The sequence below is a fragment of the Cynocephalus volans genome, chromosome 10 (assembly GCF_027409185.1).
Source record: "Cynocephalus volans isolate mCynVol1 chromosome 10, mCynVol1.pri, whole genome shotgun sequence".
Taxonomy (NCBI): Eukaryota; Metazoa; Chordata; class Mammalia; order Dermoptera; family Cynocephalidae; genus Cynocephalus; species Cynocephalus volans.
In genome coordinates this window covers 29,592,899-29,619,731 of record NC_084469.1, presented here as the reverse complement: position 1 = coordinate 29,619,731, position 26,833 = coordinate 29,592,899, and the positions used below count along the sequence as shown (strand labels likewise).

The 26,833-nt window shown below is 37.8% G+C and overlaps 1 protein-coding gene across 7 annotated transcripts in view; it reads right to left on the bottom strand.

Moving 5' to 3' along the window:
• PAFAH1B1 (platelet activating factor acetylhydrolase 1b regulatory subunit 1) overlaps nt 1–4,026 on the bottom strand; it is a 77,207-nt gene extending 73,181 nt beyond the window's left edge. For 3 of the 7 annotated variants that reach the window (XM_063112731.1, XM_063112733.1, XM_063112730.1), the window contains exon 1: nt 3,650–4,026. The gene's annotated coding sequence lies outside the window, so the exon portion shown is untranslated. Of the gene's footprint in view, nt 1–2,240; nt 2,296–2,889; nt 3,272–3,292; nt 3,481–3,649 lie in introns of those variants that run through there. The other 4 variants (XM_063112732.1, XM_063112737.1, XM_063112735.1 and 1 more) reach the window with 3 other exon arrangements.
• Between the last annotated feature and the right edge of the window lie 22,807 nt (nt 4,027–26,833).

Here is a 26,833-nt window from a genome sequence, read left to right as displayed (position 1 = left end):
CAAGAACAATAACAGTTTTATAGTAGGAGACATCAGAAGAGTGGCAAAGAATTTCCACTTCAAACTTAACTACTTCTCTCTTTGCAAAGTAAATAAAAACAGGCTACCTGCCATAATGAAATATTTTCATAACAGAGATTTAGAGGCAAGTAAAAAATCTTTAAGGACCACAAGCAGACATGGCCAGCTAGGTTTAAAACCAACTGAGCCTCAAGTCCCTTTGGCAAAAAGAGTGCATGACTCACTGCTTTAGAACTCGATGGAAAGATATGGAAAATTCACTCTGCCCTAAGATTTTGCTTTGGGTTTGTTTTTTAAGGCATTTCCATCTTAATGTTGACAACTTCCATAATTTCTATTGCTTATTTATTAAGATGACAAATTAATACGAATCATGTTTAAACAAAAAGATAAGACATTCACATTATTTTCTTAATGGAATATAGACAATGAAATATCAATGTTCTAGCTAGAAAACAAAAAATTATGATACTGATTTTTCCTTCCCAGAAACATCTCCAAACCTGAAAGAACAGATACTAAATAATTCTATCAAAAAATGAAGTTCAGGGCCGGCCCCGTGGCTCACTCGGGAGAGTGCGGAGCTGGTAGCGCCAAGGCTGCGGGTTCGGATCCTATATAGGGATGGCTGGTGCGCTCGCGGGTTGAGTGTGGTGCGGACCACACTGGGCCAGGGGTTGCAATCCCCTTACGGGTCAAAAAAAAAAAAAAGAAAGAAAGAAATTCATCCCAATCTCATTGAAGTTTTATAAACATAGGATTAGGAAATTTAAAAATTGACATCCAAATTAAGCAAAAGATTCTGACACGTGGATCAGAAAGATACACATACACACATTTGGAACTAAAGCTCTCTTACTTCAGCCAAATCATCTTAAGCTCCCAATCAACTAATAATCTACTGAAAAATCACCTTCTACACTTGATCTTAGCCAAAAGGCCGAGGAGCGATGAAAAATCACCTTCTTAGTGCACTTTTATACCAACAAATTGTAGGAATAGGGATATATCAGACACATAATATAGTGAATTATCATTCCCAACCTTAGTCATTTCTCATTATATTAACTCTTCTACTTTCTAATCACATTAAAGAGAACAAAAATGTAAAAATATATCATACATTCACAAACATTCACAAGGCTCATCAAAATCACATTTACCACATGAATTTGAATTTCTTTTGAAGATATCTACTCATGTGAATGCTTGATACAAGACATTAAGGTGACCTACCCTCTCTTATGATAGTATCTCACAAAAAGGTCCCCTTCAAGGGGCAACACAAGAGAAAAGGTCTATATAAAGAGCCTTTGATGAAAATTATCTTCCTTTTTCTCATCTTTGATGTTCATCATTTAAAAATCACAAATAGATTTACTGTTCTAATGCAAATTAAAGTAAAAGAAAACATCTACAGTATTCTTATTAGATTTTTGCAGTATACCTGCTACTATTTCTTGCCAAATATTTCTGGCCTTTGTTAATTTATTCTTAATTGACTAGAACAATACAAGAGTATACATACATGTATGCATATACTTATCTTTATATATATACACACACATACATATAGACAATATGTGTCTGCTTTAGAGCAGGGACATTGCTTTTATCCCATTCAATGCCCATCTTTCAAAAAAGGTGGATTTTAAGGTTTACTACACAGAAATATCTTTGTTGTAGCAACAATTAGTATCAAATAACCTTAGAAAACATAAGCAAGAGAAAAATGCTATGAAAGGGCAATCTAGCATTTCACAGCTTCTGTGCTCCCTTACTCCACCCAGTCTTCTCCGCTCAATGGCTGTTCATAGCATCCACAAATATTAGCCCATTTTTTAAAAAAGAGGTTGTGGGGAGGTACCGAAATAGGGTTTGCTCCATCAAAATCAACATATACAGAAATATTTTAAGTGAAAAATTGAGTTCCTTTTTCTGATTTTTAAAAATATACCAAGCTTTAAATTTGTTTTAGATCCTCCCCTTGTGAACAATCCAAACAATGATCATAATAGATCATGAATAAATCACTCTAAATACAGATTAGCCTTCTGCTTTAATAAAAACTGCAATTTGCAACTACAAATTATTTTAAAAACTGTGTCCTGAAAGATAACCATTAGAGATTAAAAGCTAGCTAATGCCTTAAAACCAAACCACAATTATTTAAGTAAAAGCTTTTAATATATATTCAACATTATATCACTACGACGTACCCAAGCAGGAAATTTTCCTGATTAAGAGATTGGACCCCGCAGCAATCAAGCCCTGCTGCAGCGAAAAAAAAAAAAAAAAATTAAGCAAACACTACTATGGCAAAGGAGAGGGATGACATTATTACTGGTATGAAAGGCCCAGGCACGATCTCCTCCGCCCAAGCCTCAAAAAGAAATTCACACAAAACAACGCACCGCCCAACAAAAACAGAATTGCCAATAATGGCACAATTTTTTTGTTTAGCCTTTAAAAGGTTATGAATCTCAAGGATTGTGTGCTTAAAGTAGAGGTCAGAATAATAGTAATATCTTTATTTTCTCCCGACTGCCTCTTAAGGAAAGGAGGGGAGGGACCTTGGCATGACATCGCCCATTGAGAGTGAGACCTCAAATCTGGTTATTCTCTTCAAAAGCACCATTTCTTAACCAAAAGACTGATATAAATTGGACCCAAACCCCAACCCCAAAAGAAAATTTCCTGCCCTCCTCCCAAGCAGTTTCTTGCTAAGTCACCGAAAAAAGGCAGAACAACAAATAAAGCCAAGGCAACTTGCTCTCTCATATCTCAGATTATGAAAACCTCCTTCTCTACTGTTACGTTTAGAGGCAAAGTCAAAATCTGCCCACAACCTCAAAGGCATTTTCTCACCTGGGAGGCTAAAGAAGATACATATACACAGGGACTGCCGTTTCTTAAAGGAGTGGCGATATTAGATTAGATGAAGGGGAACGGCAGAAGGCCTCGAAGCTGTGTTAACAACCTCAAAAGACAACTCCTCCTCAGTGGGTGCAGAGGCTGGACCACTCCACTGGGGAGCCCAGGAGACGGTGGGTCCTCCTCCTCAGGTCAACCCATCGTAAGGGCAGGCTGGGGAAGGAACGTCTGGAAGGCCCTGTGGGTGCCCAGCGGTGCGGGGCTGAGCCCGGTCCCCGCGCCGACAACCGCGGGCGGGGTGGGGACTGCGGAGCTTGCCTCTGCGGCCAGGAAGAGGAGGAGGGCCGAGCCCTTTCCCCAAGATCAGAGAGCGACCTGCTCTCCACGCCCTTCCTACCCGAGAATACTTTTCTTGCTAAGTCACCGAGGGACGAGGGCGATCTCTTCTCGGGGAGGGCCGCGGTGGAGCGGCAGATGCCCGGCGCCCCCCAAACCCCGACCGCGGAGGAGGGGAGCGAGGGCAGCGCCCTACCCGGACAGGCCCCCCTCCTCCGTGTCTCTCACTCAACGGCCGTCGCGGCCGCCATTTTGAGAGCGAGGAGAGAAGAAGAAGGAGGAGGCGGTGGCAGGGGGAGGGGAGAACGGGAGGGAGGGGACCGGCGCAGCCACATCGTCAGGCGGCCGGGCCCAGCCCGCAGCCGCCCGAGCGCGGTGGAGGAGACAGAAGGGCGCGCGCAGACCCTCGCCGCCTTACCGGAGCGCTGCACCGCCGCCTCTGCAGGGCCTCTTCCGTCCTTCACTCCCATCCACCGGCGGGGAAGGGGGGGAGGGACAGGGAAGGGAGGAAGGAGGGAGGGAGGGAAGGAGGGAGGGGGAGGATGGCGCGCTGGGCCCGGTCCCGGGGAGGGGGAGGGGAGGGGAGCAGGCGGGCTCCTCAGCCGTTCCGGGGCTCGAGCCCAAGCCCGGCGCTCGCGGTTCTCTCGCTCGCGCCCGAGCACTCCTCTCTTTCTCTTTGTCGCTCCCTAGCCCCCGGGTCGCTGCTCGTTCGGTCGCCCACTCGCTATCTCGGCCGCCGGACTCCGCCGCCGCCCCGCCGCTCCAGCTCCGTCTGTCACAGGAGCTGCCCCAACGCCCTGACGTCACCGCGCCGCCGCCGCCGCCGCCGCCCCAGACCCGCCAGGAAGAGGGAGGGGAAGGGAGGGGAGGGGGCCGGGAGCGGAGGCCGGGCTGCGGCGCATGCGCTGGGCTGGGCCGGGTCTTGCGCCGCGCTGCCTTCCACCTAGCGGGAGGGCTGCAGCGGCCGGTGCGGCTTACAGTATTGAGGAGCCGGAGGGCGAGTTTGCGCACGAGGCGCTCTTTCTCACGCTCCTCACGCCTCTGTAACCTTGGGAAGTGGTCTTTTTTCGTAGACGGTCGTCTGTTGTGGCCCCTCACAAACTCTAGTTCTGCTCATCTCCCCGCCCTGTTTTTGCCCCCGTGCGGCGCTCTCCCCGTTGACACCCCGTGCATTCCGGGCCTCGGTAGGCTCGAGAGTCAGCGGAGCCCGGGCCTGGCTGTTGCCCCTTTTGCCTCCGGTCTGCGAGATTATTTTACAGGTTGGGAGAAGAAAGGGGAGAGGAGTAGGTTGGTTGGCTTGGGAGGAAGAGCTGTTGAGGTTCAAAGACAGATGGAATGCCTTAATTGTCTTCATTTTTATTATAGGTTTTTGATTCAGAGGATTCGCTTTTAGAAGTGATTCAGCTATTATTTTCCTTAGTCACACACACATGCATAAGAGACTCTGGAAGTCTCGAAACTGAATGACGCCCAAAGAAAGATCTGGAACTTTATCCCTACAAGGGATGTCTGTGTGTATGTTTAATAAATTATGGGCCGGAATATTGATAACAAAGAAAGTTTCCTTTTATCAAGAAAGGTTGTCTTCATCCCTGGAAAGGTTCAAAAGGAACATGAGCCAATTGTTTGGAGGGTTTGGGTTTTCACCTTCACGAAAGCAGGGGACTAAATCAAATGATCCCTGGAAGGTCTTTAGCTGGTTTACTGTTCTAGGATCCTCAAGTTAGATGAATACAACAAGATGAGGCATAGATGTTTGGTCTGTGCTGTTACTTAAGTCCAATAAGTCAATAAACATACAATAAATTAACGTCCTTGTTCTAACAATCCACCCTCCTTTCATTTTCACCGTTTAAAAATATTTATTATTGCCTGATATCATGCTAGTTAATATTTGATCAGCTGAGTAAATCAGTTCTTTTTTTACGTGAATGCTCTAAAAGTCAACAAAATCACCAAGAAAGAAATCAGAAACACATTGATAAACACTAATTCAATACAAATATGTAGCACTAACCTTTATAAACCTTGAGCTCACAGAATCCTGTATTCAGAGAACTTTAAAATCTGTATTATGTAACTATGCACTAAACTGAGGTCAGATTTTATTTCTATAGCAATCTTCAAAAAAACAACTTTCCCCCTTTGGGGGAAGGTATAAAAACTTTCTCCCTGGATTATGATTTTTCTGAACAGAAAACTGTGTTTGTTAAATGTGTTATATGCTTAACTTGATGTGAGGCAATGTGTTACAGTTCTGTGCACTTTCAGTGAGCTGCTAAGATGATAGATCCATCTCAATAAACACTTATCTATTTAAAATGGAGAATTAGGACATTCATGCTATCAATCATAAGGATTTGTGCAGAACCTAGTATATCCATCCAGGAAACATTTAATAATCGATATATTCGATGATTTTTCTTGAAAAAATATTAAGTATAAACATCTGTTTTACTTAAGACAATCTAACAATCTCCCCTTTCATTTGAAGTGCAAATCTTTATTTTTCCAGCAGACATTTTCAAAATGGAAACATTTGTTTCGGTTGCTTCAGTAAAATTAGTGTCAATGTAAACAATTCTGCAAATAAGCTGACTGGAAGAAACACTCCAAAAATATTGCCGTTGGGGAGAGGACAAAATATCTTCTGAAAGTGTCTCCAGAGCAAAAATCTTACAATGAGCACAAATGTTAAAAAATTATTTTGAGAATTAATCTATCCTCTATAGTTTGTAGGCAAATGTACATTGTTGTGTGTGCAAATTTGATAGAAAGCAATTAGTAAAGGTGAGAAAGTAGCTTTTGGACATAGAAAGTATATGAATCAAAGTCCTTTTAAAGGTGAACCATGGCAAGGGACTCACAATTGGAGATTTTAGCTAATTAATTTGTGCACCTGCATTTCTCCAAAGCAGGTCAATGAGGACAGATCCAACTAGACCAGTCATTCTTCATCTCAGCATCATGACATCCTCATGTGTCATGAACATTGAGAGGCCATAGAAACAAATTAAAGGCTATTAACAGAATGAAACTCTCAGCCTAGACATAGAAGGAATATATAAAAGCAGCTCTTTGTAATTTGAAGCCTTTAAAAATATATATATAGAAAAATAATTTTTAAAGTGCTAATATAAAAAAAATAATGCAAAAGGATGTAGCAAATTACTTTAGGGTGTCACCACATAGACCAGGCAAAGGGTAACAATCTTTCTTCCCCTTTATGTCTGCTTTGTGTACCTAGTGGAATAAAAGATTAATTCTCAACTGGAGGATTTAAAGCAGGCGTTATGAAGGAGGTGATTTAAAGCAGGACATTTTTTAAAAATGGCTAGAATTTGAATTCATTCATTCAACAAATATTTATTGAGAGCCTTCTACATGCTAGATCCTGTGCTGGGTGCTTAGTATACACAATCAACAAGACTAACAGAATCCCTGAGCTCATAGAGTTTATATTCTGGTAGAAGACACAGAAAAGAGAAAAATGGTGACAAAGCTATGAAGGCAACAGACAGTATTGAAATGGAGAAAAATAGGAAGAACAATGTATTAGTCTGTTTTGTGTTGTTATAACAGAATACCTGAGATGGGTAATTTATTTGGTTCACAATTCTGGGACAGCTGTATCTGGTGCAGGCCTCAGGCTGCTTCTACTCATGGCGGAAAGCAGCAGGCAGACAGCCAATGGGTACAAGCAGATCACATGGCGAGAGGAAGCAGGATAGAGGCGGGGGGGGAGGTGCCAGGGTCTTTTAAACAACCAGCTCTTGTGGGAACTAATAGAGCTAGAACTCACTCATTACCCTCTCCCCCAGAGCATTAATCCATACATGAGGGATCCGCCCCATGACTCAAACAGCTTCCAACAACTGCCACGTTGGGGATCAGATTTCCACATGAGTTCTGGGAGGACAACACATCCAAACTCCATCAGACTACATTAGTAAGAGTAGTCAGAGAAGACATTTCTGAAGAGTGACATTTAAACTGAGATTTCAGTAGCCACAAGATTCTAGACCATGGAACAGCAAGTGCAAAGACCCTGAAGCAGGAAAGTATTTGCTGTGTCCAAGGAAATGAAAGGCACTCTAGTCATATGGAATGAAGTGAGGAAGGAGACCTCCTGCCTGCAGTGTTCCAGAAGACACCACATTATATTCCTTGAATAGCCCAGCAAAGAAAAGTAGTAGGAAACAAGATCAGAAAGACAGGTAGGAATCAGGTGCAAGGCCTTAAGAACATATTAGGGAGTTTGCATTTTCATTTTTGTAGCTGTGAATGAAGGTAAGGACCAAAAAAAAAAAAAAAAAAAAATCACGCTTTGACCCTGCCTTGTGACCTTAAGGACTTAAAGAAAAAAAATTGTGTTATCATTTTATCTTTTTATTATGGAAAATTTCAAATATATAAAAAAGTAGGCAGAATGAAATCATGAACCCTCATGTACCCATTACCAGGTCTGACAATTATGAACTATAGCTAATTTTGTTTCATGTATACTCCCACCCATTTTCCCCTTCCATGTTATTTTGAAGCACATGCTACTTATCACATTACTTCACCTATTAATTGTTTAGTGTGTTACTCTAAAAGAAAAATAGCTCTTTTAAAAAACATAATCGCAATTCCATTATTACACCTAAAAGAATAACTATATTTCCTTAAGGATATTTTGACCTTCCCTTTGCTTTTTGCCTCACCAAATGTACCATGTGATCAGAAGACATGGAGATATTGGACAAACAATCCTGTTAAGCAATCCTGGACAATAGAACTATCCTGCATTATTGGAGAAGAACTCACAATTTTCTCATGGATAGATTTAAAAATTAATATAAACTATTGATCTTTTATCCAATTTAAAATGAATATTACTGGGAGAACTGATTTGCACAGCATGTAAGTATTGATGGATAAAACTGTACCCAGTACATTTTTGATATGCAAAACTTGACCCAGGAAAATTGCATGTGGTTAAAATCATGTCCACAAAAGAATGCTCACAGTAACAGAAAACATAAAAAAAGACCAAAAGTCCTCATAAATAAATGAAATTTTCTTTGTAAAATTATTGGAGGAAAGAACTGATCTCAATGAAAATAATTTTAAATGAAAATAGAAAAAAAGGAAATGGTTTAATTCTGCTAAATAGAAAATTGATCAAAGAATTAAGTTCATTAAGTAGAGTTTGGTCTAATAAATGCATTTTCCCTAAAAACTCACTGAAGTTGGTATAATTCTTATTAAAACACTTGGATTTGAAAATGCTTAGGCAGTGTGTCCTTGTCAATAGATAAGGGTCAAAACTTCCTGGATCTAGGGCAGCACTGTCCAACAGAAATGTAATGTGAACCATTAAGGTAATTTTTAAAATTTTGTAGTATCCACATTAAAAAAAAGTTTAAAAAGGTGAAATTAATTTCGTCTTTTCTCATCCTAAGGCTTTGGAATCCAGTGTGTTTTTTTCCACTTAATAGAACATCTCAATCTACACTAGGCCCATTTCAAGTGCTTAATAGCCACCTGTGGCTAATAGATACCACACTAGATAGTACAGGTCTGGAGGAAAGGCAGTCTACATAGATGGAGAGAATGACTTGAGAAAGGTATGGAGTATGCATGTACAAGACAATTTCTGGGAACATGAAATAGCTCCAGTGGAGCTAAAAAGGAGTATTTTTGTATGTGAGAGAAAGGTGCAAGATAAATGGAGGGTTGGAGAGGGAGAAAAGGAGAAATATATATGGGCTGTAAGACTGGAAAGATAATCTGGATCGAAAAATTTTGAATACCTTATATCAAGTAGGTCCTGTTTGCTATGAGGCTGCCTATATAGTATTTGTGTAAGCTAATAACCTTCATCTTCCAAAGAGAACTTTTCTGGCTCCCTTCAACGGTATACTCTTTTCCCCTCCCAAATGCTATTTCTACTGTCCCTCCTTCCTCTGTTGATTGTACAGAGAAAGGAAGGACTGGATTCCAGGTCTCCAAAATGATGGTCTGGAAAAACCACTAATGCTAAGTTATATCAAGACATACCCTAATCATAGTTTTCATACTTACTTTTTTTCTAAGGCTTATTTTTCCAAACAAAATATTTACAGAATGCCCATATTTATAAAACAGAAAAGTATCAGGGCTTCGCTGTTTGAAGTAGTAGTCTGGGTCCCAAACTGCCACCCCTCTACCACACTACACCATATCTCACTATGCATCCTTCACACTCACACCAGATTCATTTCCTCATTTAAAAAAAATTAGTATAGTAACTCAATCTTTTTTTAAAGGTGAGTAGATGATGGCTGCATATCCAGAATGTATGATTTCCTCCTGGATTCCAGTGTACACTATTTACATAATATAAACAATAACATTCTTTTTCCTATTATCACTTTTTATACATGTATATTTAAAAGTCTGTAAAAAAAATTCTTTTTTGGTTTTTTTTTACTCTTTATTTTTTTTTTTTTGCAAAAAAGTTCTTTTTTTTTTTGGTGGCTGGCCTGTACAGGTATCCAAACCCTTGATCTTGGTGTCAAGCTAACCAACCAAGCTAACCAGTGAGCTGCAAAAGTATGTAAAATTTTGTTCCAAACTCCTTCCTTGTAAAATTGGTGTTTGTTTTAAACACCTGTGCATCTTCCAGGACTGCAAACAGGTTAGTGGAAGCACTCTGACAGGCTGGATGGGAGATCATTTAGGAGGGAAGGCCCTTATGTCCCACAAACCACAGCCTGCTTATTTGTGAGGCTCTTCCCTCTCACTAGTTTTGTTAATTTCATTTACGTATTACTTATTCTAGTAGCAAAAAAAACTGGAGAATTAAGAAAGTATGAAAAAGAAAATGAAAATCACCAGTAATACTATAACTCAGATATAGCCACAGTTTAAAAATTATGCCTGTTTTCAATTTTTTTTACATATATGTAAATAGGTATTTTTCACAATATTAGGATCTTAGTTTAAATGCAGTTTTGAAGACTATTATTTTTTAACTTGAGGTTAAAAATAAATACTTCCCTTGTCATTAAATAGTCTTTAAAAGCATCTTCTTTTAATGGTGGCTAAATGGCCCATTGTATTAGTGTTTCTCACAGTGCCACTGTTGGCATTTTGGATAGAACAGACCTTTTTTATTTTTTAAATTTTTTAATTAAACTCTTTATTTTGAGATAATTGTAAATTCACATACATTTGTAAGAACGAATACAGAGAAATCCCTTATACTCTGCCCCAATGGTATCATCTTGCAAAACTATAGTACAATATCACAACCAGGATATTAACATTGATACAGTTAAGATACAGAACATTTTCAATACAAAGATTCCTTATGTTGCCCTTTTATAACCACACCTACTTCCCTCCCACTGCACCCCCTTTGTAGCCACTGACAACCAATAATCTGTTCTTCATTTCTTAAACGTTATCAATTTATGAATGCTGTATAAAAAGAATCAAATAGCATGTAAGCCAATCCTTTTGGAATTGGCTTTTCTTCACTCAGCATAATTCTCTGATGATTGATTCAGGTTACTGTGTGTATTCAGTAGTTCATTACTTTTTTCTGCTGAGTACTACTCCATGGGATGGAATTTGTTTAGCAATTCACCTGTTGAAGGACATCTGGTTATTTCCAGTTTGGTGCAACTACAAATAAAGCTGCTATGAACATTTGTGTACATGTTTTTGTGTGAACATAAGTTTTCATTTCTCTGGAATAAATGTCTAGGAGTGCAATTGCTGGGTCATGTGGTAGTTTCATATTTAGTTTTATAAGAAACTGTCAGACAGTTTTCCATAGTGGCTGTACTATTTTACATTCCTGCTATCAATGTATGAGCTATCCAGTTTTCCCAAATCCTTGTCAGTGTTTGGTGCTGTCACTAGTTTTTATTTTAGCCATTCTTATAGGTTTGTGATGATAGCTCATTGTGGTTTTAATCTGCAAATATCTAAGGACTAATGATGTTCAACATCTTTTCATCTGCTTATTTGCTATCTGTATATCCTCTTCAGTAAAATGGTCTTTATGTTTTTGCCTGATTTCTAATTAGCTTGTTGTTTTTTTTTTTACTGTTGCATTTTGAGTTCTTTATGTATTCTAAGTACTAGTCCTTTGTGGATATGTCATTTGCAAGTATTTTTTCACAGTATGCAATTGTCATTTCATGCTCTTAATAGGATCTTTCACAGAGCAAAAGTTTCAAATTTTGATGAAGTCCAATTTATGAATCTTTCCTTTTATGAACTGCATGTTTGCTGTCAAGGCTAAGGCTTCCACTAGCCTCAGATCCTGAAGATTTTCTTCTATGTTTTTTTTCTAATAGTACTATAATTTTACATTTTACTAGTAAATTTGTGATCTATTTTGAGTTAATTTTTGTATAAGGTGTGAGACTTAGGAGGAAGTTCCTTTTTTTTTGTTTTTGTTTCTATGGATGTCCAGGTACTCCAGCACCAATTGTTGAAAAGACTATTTTTTTTCTCCACTGAATTGCTTTTTACATCTTTGTCAAAAATCAGATGTGCATATTTGTATGGGTCTATTTCTGGGTTCCCTATTCTGTCCCATTGATCTATGCTTCTCGTGTTTGTTTTATATATGTAATGTTCAGGGGGTTTAGTTGTACTTAGAAGGAGCAATAGGGGAAAGTACATCTACTCCATCTTCCCAGAAATGGAAGTTGGGACAGTCTTTTCTTTTTTTTTTTTTTTTTTTTTAAATTTTATTTTGTCGATATACATTGTAGCTGATTATTGCTCCCCATCACCAAAACCTCCCTCCCTTCTCCCTCCCCCTCCCAACAATGTCCTTTCTGTTTGCTTGTTGTATCAACTTCAAATAATCGTGGTTGTTATATCTTCTCCCCAGTCTTTTCTTATTAAGGTTGCTTCACACCCCTGTTTTTTTTCCAATTGTTTACTGCTAGTATATAGAAATATAATTGATTTGTGTATATTTTGTGACCTTGCTAAATTCACTTATTACTTGTAGAGGACTTTTTGGGGCAGATATTATAGAGTTCTCTACATGCATAATCATGTCATCTGCAAATAACAACAGTTTTACTTCTGTTCCAATCATTATACCTTTTTTTTTCTTGCTTTATTACACTGGGTAGGATTTCCAGAACAACGTAGACTAGAAGAGGTGAAAACAGACATCCTTGCTTTGTTTGCAATCTTAGGGGAAAAGGGTTCATGATTTAGTAAAATGTCAGCCTAGGTTTGTTTTAGATGACCTGTATCAGATTTAAAAAGTTCCCTTCCCTTCATAGTTTGCTGAAGTTTTTTTTTTTTTTGTCATAAATGGTTTTGAATTTTGTTCCATTCTTTTTTTTCAATCTCTTGAGTTGATCATTTCAAGGACTTTTCTCCTTTGTTCTGTTAATGAGGTGAATTACATTGATTGATTTTTGAATGTTAAACCAAACTTGCATTGTTGGTTTAGACTCCACTTAATACTCTAAACCTTTTTCTTTTCTTTGAACTTTTTGCCATGTGCTTATATATTAATTAAAAATTAATTAATTTAAAATGTTTAATATATAAACTTGTGAATGGGCAGGGCCATTTTGGGGCATTTATCCTAATAAAAAAAATTGGACAAAGGCACAAATATGTGTAGATACAATTATGTTCATTGCTGTATTTTTTCTTATAATATCCAAAAAAAGGGGGGGGAACAACCTAAATATCCACCATTAAGGAAGATTAATTTATATCCAGACAACCTTAAAACTTACAATTTAGGTTTAACACCAAGGTCAAGGGTTTGGATCCCTATATATCCACCCTATCACACACACACACACAAACACACACACACACACACACACACACACACACACAAAACCACTTATAACTTAGGTCCATATATAAGTATAGAAAGATAAGTAATATTATCAAAATTAAAACGGAGGTAACCATATGTATAGAGACACCCCACTCCAAATCATATGTATAGAATCATTCTTTATATATGTATATACACACATGAATCACATATAGAGAGCTCATAAAGAGGTCTGGAAGATGAAGTAGATCAACATATGTATTGATATGAAGAAATCCTCAAGACATATAGTTAAGTGAAAAAAATCAAATTGCAAACCAATATAGTACAATCCCATTTATGGCAAAACAAAAACAAAAAAATATATATACATACACATAGTTTTGTGTGTCCAGGTTCTTTCGTGGCAAGCAACACAATCTGACTGAGTAGTTTAAGAAAAACAAAACAACAGAAAGTTTAATGAATGATTAGGGGCCCCTCAGAGAACTAAAGAAAAATGTATGAAATCAGGTTTCAGGATAGGAATCATGCAGCCCTGGGGAGCTGGAGAGAAGCAACCAATGGTAGACTTTTCATAGTATGGTTGTTGGAATAACAAACTCCAACAGGTTTTTTAATTTTTCAACTCAATATTCAAATTACAGGGAGAGAGACTTGATTGGCCTAGTGAGGGTCATGCATGTTCATCCCCTTTAACTGACAACCCAAAAGAGAGACTGTCTCTAACACATATGGTAAAATTTGGGGGCTGTTTGTGCAAGCAAAAACATAATTTCCTTGGTACATAAATACACAGTTTTCTCTAGGGAGTGTGCACAGCCTTTCAGACAGACTGTGGTGAAAGGCACCCCCTGGATTTGTGCAACTCTGATGCTGTGAGAGGGAATTTACACTATGTACTTTTAAACTTCCATGTGATCCGAATTTCGTTACAAGGAGAATGTATTCATTTGCTTTCTGTGCCGATTGAGGCCAGAGCTGCTTGTGGCTCCAGCCCATGACAACTGCCAATATTAGAACATGACACCCACATAGGAAAAACAGCAGAGATAAGAAACAAAGAGAAGAAAGAGTCTGATGGGTTCTATACCCTGGATTCAGTCATACCTGAAGCTATTTCCACCCTTTCCGCTTTTAAGATTTAGGAATATGAGCCACTAAATCCTCCTCCCTCTTTTTTTTTTTTTCCTCAAGTTAGTTTGAATTTGACTTGCAATTGAAAGAATCTTGACCCATATTTGGGGGTGGAAGTAGGGAAACAGATCGATAATGTTAGTATAACCAAGGAGCAAATAAACAAGGAGAAATTGAAACACTTGTGCACTGTTGATGGGATTGTAAAACGGTGCGATCATTATGGAAAACGGTACAAGTTTGATAGTTCCTCAAAAAATTAAAAATATAATTTCCATATGACCCAGCATTCCCACTTCTAGGTATATATCCAAAAGAATTGAAAACAGGGTCTCAAAGAAATATTTTCACACCTATGTTCATAGCAGCACTATTCACAATAGCCAAGAGGTGGAAGCAATCCAAATGTCCGTCAAAGTACAAACGGATAAACAAAACATAGTGTATACATAAAATGACATACTATTCAGCCTTAAAAAGGAAAGAAATCCAGTCACATGCTACAACATAAATAAAACTTGAGGACATTATGTTAAGTGAAATAAGCCAATTTCAAAAAGACAAATAAGGGTGGCTAGTTAGCTCAGTTGTTTAGAGTGTAGTGCTAATAATACCAAGTTCCAGGGTTCAATCCCTGTACCGGCCAGCTGCCAAAAAAAAAAAAAAAAAAGGCAAATATTGTATGATTCCACTTATATGAGGTATATAAAGCAGTCAAACTTATAGAATCAGAAAATCAAATGGTGGTTATCAGGAACTGCAGGGAGAAGGAAAATGGAGTTTTTTAATGTGTATAGTTTCAGTTTTGTAAGATGGAAAATTTCTGAAGATCTGTTTCACAACAACTTGAATATACTTACTACTGAACTATGCACTTGAAAATTATTAAGATGGTAAATTTTTGTTACGTGTTTTTTACCACAAAAAAAATTAAAATAAAATATTAGCACATCAAATCTAGGAAGTGTATTGAAATAGTAATACTATAACCAAGAATGATTTATTCTAAGGATGTTAGGATTGTTCATATTTGAAAATGTGTTAATGTAATTCATCACAATAACTGAACTAAGGAGAAAAACTATATGATCATCCTGATGGATGACAAAAAAGCCTTTAATAAAATTCAGTAACTTACCTGTTAAAAATCTCCTAATTAAATAAGAATACATAGCTGACCAGTTGGCTTGCTTGAGAGAACATGGTGCTAATAACACCAAGGTCAAGGGTTCAGATCCCCATGCTGGCCAACATCAAAGAAAAAAAAAAAAAAAAAAAAAGAATAGCAAGGTACTTTCTTACTTTCATAAAGAATATCAGAAACCAACAGCCAATATTAATTGCAAAATACTGAAAGTATTACTATTAAAGTCAAGGAATAAGACAAAGATACCATCCACTGCTACTCTTACTTAAATTGTTCTCAAAATTCTAAGTTAATGCAATAAGATAAGAAAAGTAAATAAAAGGTATAAAAACTGGAAAGGAGGAGACATTTTCCTCTTTTTTTAGAGGAATGAACGTTCATTAAAGATCAAAACAATGTATAAAGTAAAAAGTAAGAATTTCCTATTATCCTATTAATTCCATTTCTCAGAGATCATTACACAGTCCTCCAACAGTCAGTATGCCTTTTTTATACCTTTTCTATGCATATTCAGGCATATGTACATCTGAGTATATATACTTGGATTTTCATTAATAAAACTGGGATCATAATATACCATTATCCTGCAACATATTTTTCAACAGAATAGCATGGATCAATTTCCAGGTTGATACTAAGGATCTACCTTATTCTCTAGTCATGTTTGTTTGTTTTGTTTGTTGGCTGGCTGGTTCGGGAATCTGAACCTGTGATCTTGGTGTTATAAGGCTGCACTCTAACCAACTAACCTGCCGGCCTACCTTATTCTCTTCAACGGATGCACAGTGTTTCGTAGCATGAATGTACCATAATTTACTTAACCATTTCCTACTGAAGAATTTAAAACTGTTTTAATTTTTTTTGCTATTAAAAAAAAAGGTGCTTCAATGAATACCTTTATCCATCTATCTTTGCTCACTTGTGAAAAATAATCTTTTAGAAGTAAAATTGCTGAGCCAAAGGATATGCAATTTAAAATTTTTCACAAATAATCTCAAGTTATCCTCTAAAATTACTTACAGATTTACATTCATAGGGCCTGTGAACATCCATTTACCCACATTCTTACCAGCACTGAAATATAAATTCTTGCTTTTTAAAAAAAATTTTTTTTATGGTGGCTGGTCTATGCTGTGATCTAAACCCTTTGATCTTGGTGTTATAACACTGTGCTCTAACCAACAGAGCCAACCAGCCAGCCATATTCTTGCAACTTTTGCCCATCTAGTAGAAGAAACAAAAAACGAAGGTTCTTATTTGTAGATTATATAATCAATTACTTAGAAAACTCAAGAAAATTAACTAAAAAAGAAAAGAAAATTAACTAAATAAAGTTAGACTAGAGAGCCATGTGTGCATGAAGGAAAGCATTTCACACTTGGAGAAACTACAAATTGTACTACAGAGGGCGTTTTCTCAGTACGAGTCAAAAACATTACTAGGATGCATCTCTTCTGAGCCAGCAATCGAAAATCCAGAATTTTTTTGCTAGGAAAATTAGGAAGTATGCAAAGATTTATCTACAATAATTTTTACTGAAAGTATGATTTATGGCAATGAAAAATCTAAAACAACCTAATCATCCAACAACCAGGAACTAGTTAGGTAAATGATGGTTCATTCATGCAGTTGAACACTACACATCTTCTAGAAGTCATAGATTAAAATTGGTTGACAAATCAATATTTTCATTTCACAGTGTTCAATGAAAAAGGTCAAAAATCAGATTGTACAATATGGTACCAATAAAATATCCATATAAAATAGTACTAAATTCTCATCAAATTTAGTTTGGTCAAATTTAGTTTGTTCTAAAGGTAAATTCTTTTTGAAGCCCATGCCAAAACACCAACCCAAATGTAAACATAACACCTGACATCCAAGCTGAACTACCAGGAATGGATGCAAATATAAAACTCAGAGATAATCCTGGAATAAAAAGAAATGCCTGTTCTGGGACCTTAAAATGAGGCTTCTTAATGAAGTTAACAGCTGTTTGAATAACCTCTCTGCTTGTTTACAAAGATCACAAGCTTTGCCAGGGTCTATCAGGATTGTTTTACGTGCCCCTAGGGGTCCTGGGAGGCCCATATTGCTTCTCTCATTTAGATGCTTAACCAGTGGTTGGAAGAATCTAAACAAGATGCTTTCAGCTAAACATTGCAGTGTCCTCAGCAAAAAGGAGGGCCAGTGTTTGCTCTGCGACAATTGCCTGTTTTCCCAAGCCATGAATCAGTTCCATTGTCCCACCCGCCTCTGTGCATCTTTCATTCTGCTCATTGCAGCTAACGGCAAAGGCAGGAACATGGCAAAGAAACTGAAACTCTGGGCAAGGGGGAGAACACAAGGCCACAGTATTTAATTTTGCTTGTAAAGAGAGTCAGGAGTTCTCATGGGCGGCATCAGAGAAATGGCTGGAAAGAAGGCTGATTTTATGGACAGTATTTAATTTACAAAATAATACCTGGCAATTGATCAGCATTTTTCATTCAAAGGTAAAGGAGTCTCCAAAAGTGAATGTAGAAAATTTTTCTGGGCACCACACCATGCCATTTTTTCCCTCCCCTCCTCCATAGCTTTTCTTCCTCCCCAGTTTGTCTCTCTCCTTCTACTCCCTGCTCCTTCCCAGCTGGAAACAAATGATAGTTTAACCTGGAAAATCCTCTGCCTTGTTTGCATCATGCAAGCTGATGTTCACTCAGCTGGCCTAAACCCTTCATGCAATTTACTTTATAAAGAATGAAAGAGGGGAGGATTCTGTCTTCTACTCATAGTATGTACCCATTGTCCAAAAAGTCAGTTTTGTTTTTAAATCCCTGTGGGCCAGGTTTGAGCCATGTCTTTCTACTCTGTGATAATTCAATTTATTCCTATTGTGTTAGGTAGGACTCTTTGGTTGTAAAGAACAGAAACTCACTTGAGTAAGCTTATAAAAGGGGACAAATTTGAAAGGCTTTCATAGCACCAAAGGATGGGTATGCAGGGAGGCCACCGAAAGGGTCTGAAACCAGGAACAGCAAAGCAATCTTGAGTCCCTACTTCTCCCTCCCTGCTTCATTTCTTTTCTCTCTGCATATCCGCTTTTTTTTTCTCCCCTGATCCACTTGACAGGCAGAATATTACTGTTTTGTAGCCCCCAGTTCACATGTTAAAATCACAGCCACCTGCAGACTGATTAGCTGTTTGTCAGTCCAGTCCTAAAATCTCCAAAGAAACAGTCTAATAATGATCAACCTGGGTGACATGTCCATCTCTGATTCAAACAGCCATTGCCAGGGAGGCAGAGCAAACCGGCTCTTAAGAGCCCACTTCAATGATGTGATATGTGGATATGCTTCTCAGAGAAATGGGGGGCGAGGGGGGGGTGGCAAGTGTGCTGGGGAAATGACCCAAAACGTAAACCAAATCAGTTTATTGCTCTGATGTTTGGACTATGCAGTAACATATTGTGTTTCTTGTTGAATTTCAACAATATTCTAAAGGAAAGATTTCCAATTACATTTTTATAAAATGAAGTTTGCATGACCATGGCCAGTTCACATAGCAGACTGGACACATGTGACCACTTATCATGGGTAAATGACCATCCTTTAGGATTCCAGCTGCACCAAATTGGTGAACCTTTCCAGTTTTCAAGGTCCAGTAAACTCAAGATTAACTAGTGAGTACTGATTTTTGTTTCTAGTGCTCCCAAGTACTGGGCCCATTTGTAGGAATAACTTGGATCTTTGAAAAGGCAGCTCAGTGTTTATTGAAGGTCAGTAATGTATTGAAAATAGCACTGACGGCAGAGGACATGGGTTTGATTCCAGATGCTCTCACCAAATGCTTTGTCATCTTGGGTAAAGCACCTAGCTTTTCTCGGTCTCTTCATCTGTAAAGTGAGGGTAATAATATTTTCTTTCTACCTCATAGGGCTGACTGAGGGTCAAATGAGATTATGTAATCAAAAGTTCTTTGCAAACAGTAAAGAAGAGCCAAGTGTGTCACCTGTATATCCCCAAGTCTCACCAGACTTTGGTACAAATGAGGAAGAGAACTAATATATACTGTACAGCATAATATGGCAATTAAGTTAAGAACAAGTTGGTTTCAACAAATGGTGCTAGCACGATTGGGTATCAATATGCAAAAAAAATGAACATTGAAAAAAATGAACATTGACCCATACCTTGCACCTTATACAAGAATAAACTTGAAATGAATCATAGACCTAAATTTACTTTATTTTATTGGCGGCTGGCTGGAGCAGACATCTGAATCCATTGCCTTGGTGTTGTAAGGTTGTGCTCTAACCAGCTGAGCTAACCAGTCAGCCCATAGACCTAAATTTAAACCTAAAACTATAAATTTTCTAGAATAAAATATAGGAGAAAATATTTGTGTTTAAGGATAAGCCAAAAATTTCATAATAAGACACAAAAAGCATTAACTATTTAAAAAATGGATAAATTAGACTTAATAAATGAAAACTTCTATTCTTCAAAAGATACTGTTGGCTGGCCGGTTAGCTCAGTTGGTTAGAACATGGCGTTGTAACACCACGGTCAAAGGTTCGGATTCCTGCACCAACCAGCCACCAAAACAAACAGACAAACAACAAAAAACTAAGGGACTGGCCAATTAGCTCAGTTGGTTACAGTGCAGCTTTGTAACTCCAAGGTTAAGGGTTTGGTACCTTATACCAGCCAGCTACAAAAAAAAGAAAAGAAAAGAAAAGGAAAATACTGTTAAGAAAATGAAAAGACAAAATTGGAAGAAAATATTTGCAAACACACATCTGATAAAGGTTTATTCAGAATATAAAAAAAAAAATTCTCACATCTCAATAATATGAAAACAGCCCAATTAATTCAAAAATGGGAAAAATATATAAACAGACATTTCACCAGATAAGAGAAAAAGATGACAAGTAAGCACACGGAAAAAAAAGTCAACATTATTAGCCATTAAAGTTATGCAAATGAAAACCATAATGAGATAACCATCACACACCTATTAGAATGTCTGAAATAAAAATAAATAAATTGACAATACCAAATGTTACAGAACAACTGGACCTTTCATAGTGGGAAAGCAAAAGTGGTATAGTCACTTTGGAAAATAAGCAGTTTAAAAAAGTTAAACATACATTTACCATATGATCCAACAATCCTACTTCTAAGTAATTACCCAGAGAAAGAAAAACACATGTCTTCATATAGACCTGTATGCAAATGTTTATAGCAGCATTATTTGTAATTCAAAAACTGGAAACAAACCAAATGTCCATCAACTGCTGAATGGATAGATACATGTGGTACAACCATATAATGGAATACTATTCAGTGAGGAAAAGGAGCGAATGATTGACATACCGCATTGGACGAATCTCACAATGAATACATTGTGCTGAATGAGTCAGTCTCCAATGGTTCCATTTGTTTGACATTTTGGAAAAATAAAAATTCTAGGGACGAAAATCAGGTCAGTAGTTGCCAGGGGCTAGGGGTAAAGGTAGGGGGTGGACTACAAAGGAAAACAGGGGACTTTTGGGCAAAGGGAATAATACTGTGTTGTGACTGTGTTGGTAGTTACATGACTACATGTATTGGGAAAAACTCATAGAACTATAAACCGAAAAAGTGAATTTTACTGTATATAAATTATTTCTTAATGAACTTGACTTTTAAAAAAAGAACACAGTTTGGCATAGAATTAACAATTCAGCAATTTCACTCCTAGGTATATACCCAAAAGAATTGAAAGCATGGGCTCAAACAGAGGTAATAGCATTATTTGCAATAGCCAAAAGGTGGAAACAACTCATATGTCCATCAAGAGATGAATGAATAAGCAACATGCGAGATATGTATATATATACATGTATATGTGTATCTGCAATGGTATATTACTTGGCCATAAAAAGGAGTGAGGCTGTCCAGTTGGCTCAGTTGGTTAGAGCATGATGCTGATAACAACAAGGTTGAGGTTCAATCCCCATACTTGGCAGCCAACAAAAAAAAGGAATGAAATGATACATGTTACAACATAGATGAAACTTGAAAACATTATACCACATGAAATAAGCCACACAGAGGACAAATATTGCATGATTTCACTTATATGGGGTACTTAAAATAGGCAAATTCGGAGGGACAGAAAGTAGAATAAATGTCACCGGGGTTTGGTGGAGGGAAAATAGGATGTCGTTTAACGGGTAGTGGAGTTTCTGTTTGGGATGATGAAAAAATCCTGGAAATGGAAAGTGCTGATGATTGTATAACATTGTGAATAAATTCGCTGCCACTCAATTGTACGCTTATTGCCTTAGGTTGAATGTCCCCCCAAAACTTAATTCCCACTATGACTGTTGAGAGTGGGAAATCCTATTATCGTAACTGAGGTGGGGCTTTGAAGAGCTGATTAGATTGTAGGACCATGCTGTAGTGAATGGATTAAAAATGGTGGTCAAGGACATGGTTCTGAGGGCTTTAAAAAGAGTGAATGAGGAGGTTAGTCTCTAGTTCTCACTGCTCCGCCATTTTCTCCCATGTGAGCCATCAACAACACCCTCACCAGATGTGTTTGGACTTCCCAGCCTCAGAAACTGTAAGCAATAAATTCTGTGTTCTTACAAATCATCCAGCTCCAGGTATTTTGTTATAAGCAACAGAAACAGACTAATACACCTATAAATGGTTAAAATGGTAAATTTTCTGTTACATACATTTTACCACAATAAAAAAAATAAATAAATAAAGCACAGGTGGACCTGGGTTTGAGTCCTGACAATGCCATGTACAGCTGTGTTCCCTGGGGTAAGTTACCCAGATCCCTTGGACTAGTTAAAGTAGTCAGGGTTGTTCTGCAGTTAAAACAACAAAACAATACATTGAAATCTTGGTAAGACAACACATTAAGATTTATTTCTTATTTATAGTGTATATTCTCTATCCCGTGTGGGCCGGTGGGGAGGAGTGGGGGGCTCTGCTCCAAAAGACACTCAAAGTACCAGGTTAATGGAGGCTCCACCACCTCATGTGGACACGGCCCTTCTGGACACCATGGCAAGGGAAGAGAAAGGCTGGAGAATCACACATAGGCTTTCCTGGCCCCACCTGACTGAAAGGGGCTGGGAAATGTGAGGGCATAAGTGGAACACTGGGTGAGCGACACTGTCTCTGCCATATGTCTCAGTGCCTCAATTTCTCCATCTATAACATCGGCATGGGGATTTTTTTTAATCTCATGAGGATAAAATGATGTACGTAAAGCACTTAGTCCATATAGTGAACACTTGATAAATATTATGTTCTATCTAGCCCCGTGCTTTCATCTTGATGACTAGAAACAAGACGTGGAATTACTGGATCTCCTTTTTAAGGTGTCCGATACTGCCCTCCAGAAGCATGAAAACAATCATTTTGCCTCTGTCTCATCCATGTCATGTTTGTCAGAACTCCTTTTTGTTGTAAGAAAAAGAAATTCTCTGGAAATAGCTTGAGTAAATGAAGTTTTAGTATAAAAATAAAGAAATTTGAGACAAGCAAAAATGAACCATGGCGCCTCTGGGAGGGCTGGAGACAGTCATTCTGAATGGAAGACAGCCAACTCTCTCTGTCTCTCTGTGATGGTTTATCTGCTGCTGTGGTCTATCGGCTCAGCTTTCTCCTAGCTCCTCCCAGCTCTCTTCCACTGGATCTTATTCCTTTATGACTCTGGCTTGCACATGGCCTGTAAACATGCTGCCCTATCCTAGGTTCTTTAGGTGTTTCAGTTCAAGTGGCCTCCTTGGATTGATAACTTCCCTCTGAGTTATTTGCTGAGAAAGAAGATGGGTCAAGTTATTCTTTTCCAACATGGCCACATAAACCACAGATAGCTGACCTTTCAGTGCATTGGCTGCCTTCCGATAAGGCGTCCATCCTTTTTCAGTCAGCCTTGGTCCTTCCTACTGCCTTGACAAGTGGCGTCCTAACCAAGGGCTGCTGATGGGAATGAATTATCTGAAAATGGGAGGTGAGTGGGTCAGGTATTCAAAAATACGCTAAGTAAAAGTGAATATTACCATAAAAATTTGTTGTGATAATTTGCTACATGAAAAATGGGATTTCATTTTAATTTGCATTCTTTATTAGAGAGGTTAAATGTTCCCTCCCCGGCCTTTATCTATTTGAAATCTCTTTTTTGTTTTGTTTATTTTCTAATGTTCTTGGCGAATTTTTCTATTGCTGTATCCTTGTTCTCCTTGTTGACTAGTCAGAAACTATGAATGATTTGTTTATCACATTTATTGTGAATATTTCCCCTAGTTTGCCATTTGTATTTTGACTTTGAGGACGGATTTTGGCCTAAAGAAGTTTTTGTTTTTTGGGTTTTTTGGTAGTCAGAATTATTACCTTTTCCTTCATGTTTTCTACCATTAGGGTCATATTTGGACCCTAAGCAGTCTTTCTGCTTCCTAAGATCATAGTAATGCTCGTTTACTTTCTTTCTAGAACATTTATGGTCTCCTTTTGCACATTACTTTGCATGTGTTATAGGGTAGAAGAAATAATAACAGCTAACTTTTATGAGGCATATTTTGTGTGACAGGCACCGTTTATTTATTTATTTATTTATTTATTTTACGCCCATTATCCATTATTACTTTGCTTTTAAATGTGAGAGAAATGAGGGTTTGGATGCCCATGTCACCCAGCTGCCAGAGAGAGAGAGAGAGAAAGAGAGAGAGAGAGAGAGATGAGGCTTAGAGAGGTTAAGTATCTTGTCTGCAATTATACAGCTACAAATTGGCATTCAAACCCCAAGTCTGTCTGCTTTCAAAGGTTTTGATCATTGGTCTGTATTTTTCTAAGTTCCCCCCAAAATCATTAGTCAATTTTCCAATCATTTGTTGTCAAATCCAGCTTTCCCCCACTGTTTGAAATGCCACTCAACATCTAGTAGCTTTTGACAAATTCCTGGGTCCATTTCTGCTCTTTATTTTCTGTTCTATTGACTCTTGTGTCTATTCCTGTGCCAATAACCTACTGTTCTAGTGACTGCTGCATTATTTATACATGCTATTATCTGGTAGGCCAAGTCACTGCTAGATACTCTTTTTTTTTTTTCAGTTTTTATATTTTTTCTTCATGATTTATTCTTCCAGGAAAACCTTGGAATTATATTGCAAAGTCCTCAAGAAATTCCATTGAGATTTTTGCTGAAATTGCATCCAAAAAATGTTGGGGGCGGGGGATGTCTTGTAGGCTGAGAGTTGAGCTCATCAGATTCTTTGGTTCATAGTGCATATGGTCTGTGTAAGGTCCTTTGCTTATTTTTACCCCTCTCTTATTCTTGGTGTACATACTCCATCCCCTCCCACATAACCCACCGTTATGTGTTTGAAATGTGCCCTTGGAAATCTATGTATTATAAAAATGTATGTATGTACTGCTGTTTTGTGTGTGTGTTTTACATTGGCCTGAGAATCTTGTTCTGTGTCTTTTATTTTTTTGCTCAACACTGTTTTTATGACTTACTCCTGCTGCTGAATGTACATCTAGCTCATAGGTCCTACTGCTGAGCAGCATTACACAGGATGCACCCAAATACTCCACTGGTGATGGACACTTAGGATGCCCCAGCTCCTCATTTCCACAACAAAGCTGCAGTGAACGTCCTTGCATGTGGCCCCTTACGAACCTGAAAACTCTCTGGTACATACCCCAGGCTGGGATTGCTGGTTATTGGATCTTGGCATCCTTGAATTCCTTGACTTCCCCAATTCTGCTAGATTTCTTTCCAGAACATCTGTACCAGTTTGAATTCCCATAATGACGCAAAAGGATGATCATTTCTCCAATTCTCACCATCACTTGCTGTTTTCTAACTCTCCAATTTTTGCCCCATGATAGGTATAAAATGATATCTCATTGTCATAATTTGCATTTAATTGATTACCAGTGAGTTTGAACATCTCTTATGCTTGTCATTTGCATTTCCCCATCTGGGAGTTACCTATTTATAGCCTTTACACATTTTTTTCCTGGTGGGTTTCCTGTCTTTTATGTATTCTTTTTCTTTTTTATATAGGTATTTAATTTCTCTGGAGTGCAGATTGATGTGTGATATGAATCATACTTTATTTTTCTCCAAATAGTGAGACAGTTCTCCTGACATCACCTACTTAATAATTTGTCCTTTCCGTATTGATTTGTTGTGGGGTTTTTTTTTTTGGTCTTATATCAAATTCCCACAGATGTATGGATCTGTTTCAGAGCTCTCTGTTCTGTTCCTCTGGCTTATGTTTCTGTTCCTGTAGTGTCACCATTCTGGTTTTATAACTGTGGCTCCATAGAATATCATAAAATCTGAGCTACTTTCCTCTTGTTGCTCTTTGTTTTCAAAATCAATTTAGTTATTCTAATAAGAAAAAGTTTGTCAAATTTCTCAGTAAATCCTCATGTCATTTTGGATGGAACTGCATTTAATGTACACATTAATTTTGGGAGAATTGACTTTTTAAATAATATATGTGAATAAATTTAAAAAATAAAATAGACTCAGCTGGTTAGAGTGTGGTATGAGACCAGTATCAACAGTTAGGATCCCCATACCAGCCAGTGGCTAAAAATAAAATAAAATAAAATAAAATAATAAAATAAAATCTATAAGGTTTTTAATAAAGTTTAGTAACCCCCTGGTCCATCTCTCCCCAGGCCCAAGTCTCACTCCCCACAAGCCACCACCTACCCCCTCTTAGATCTTCTTGTATTTATCTTCATATCTCTAAACAAGACACTTACAGTCATTTGTAAATGTTCCCATTTTATATATAATCTATTGTCTACTTACTATAGAAATAGGATTTTTCTCTAATTTACACCAGGCGTCGACATACGGACACACACTCACATACATATCCTTCATCATCCTTCCAATATGGTTCCATTATCATTTTTAAATCAATACTCAGTGCCTAACTTGTTGTAACCATGTGATATTGTTCATAATGTGCCACGATTACATGTCCTGTCTTATACAACTTTTTGTTTTCCCCAGCATTCGAGATGACCTTGCTCTGTTGGTTGGTTGCTTTTCTCTGTACCTTTGCCATATGCAAAATCTGCAGCATAACTCTCAATATAGGCAAACACAGCAGGAAAGCTATCTTGGTGATGTTTCCCCTGAAGCTTTCTATCTTCCTGCTCCAATACAGATGAGTTACTCCTGAAACCTGCTGAAGAACTATTGTCTGGACTTCCTCACACGTCCATCCTTGGTCTCTAATTTATGTCAGAGACCGTATTCTATGGACACGTGTTATCTTCATTGCAATAATCATCCTCCTGGAACTCACTGAGAAATTTACTTGCATAGAAGATAAATTTTTTGAGGCCATGCATGTGCAAATATGTATTTATTACCCTGTCACACTTGGATTATGGTTTGACTAGACTTTTATTTGGAGATCAATTTTTCCTCAGAATTTTGAAAGCATTTCTTCACGGTCTTCTAGAAGCCAATGTTTATGAGAGATCCAGAGT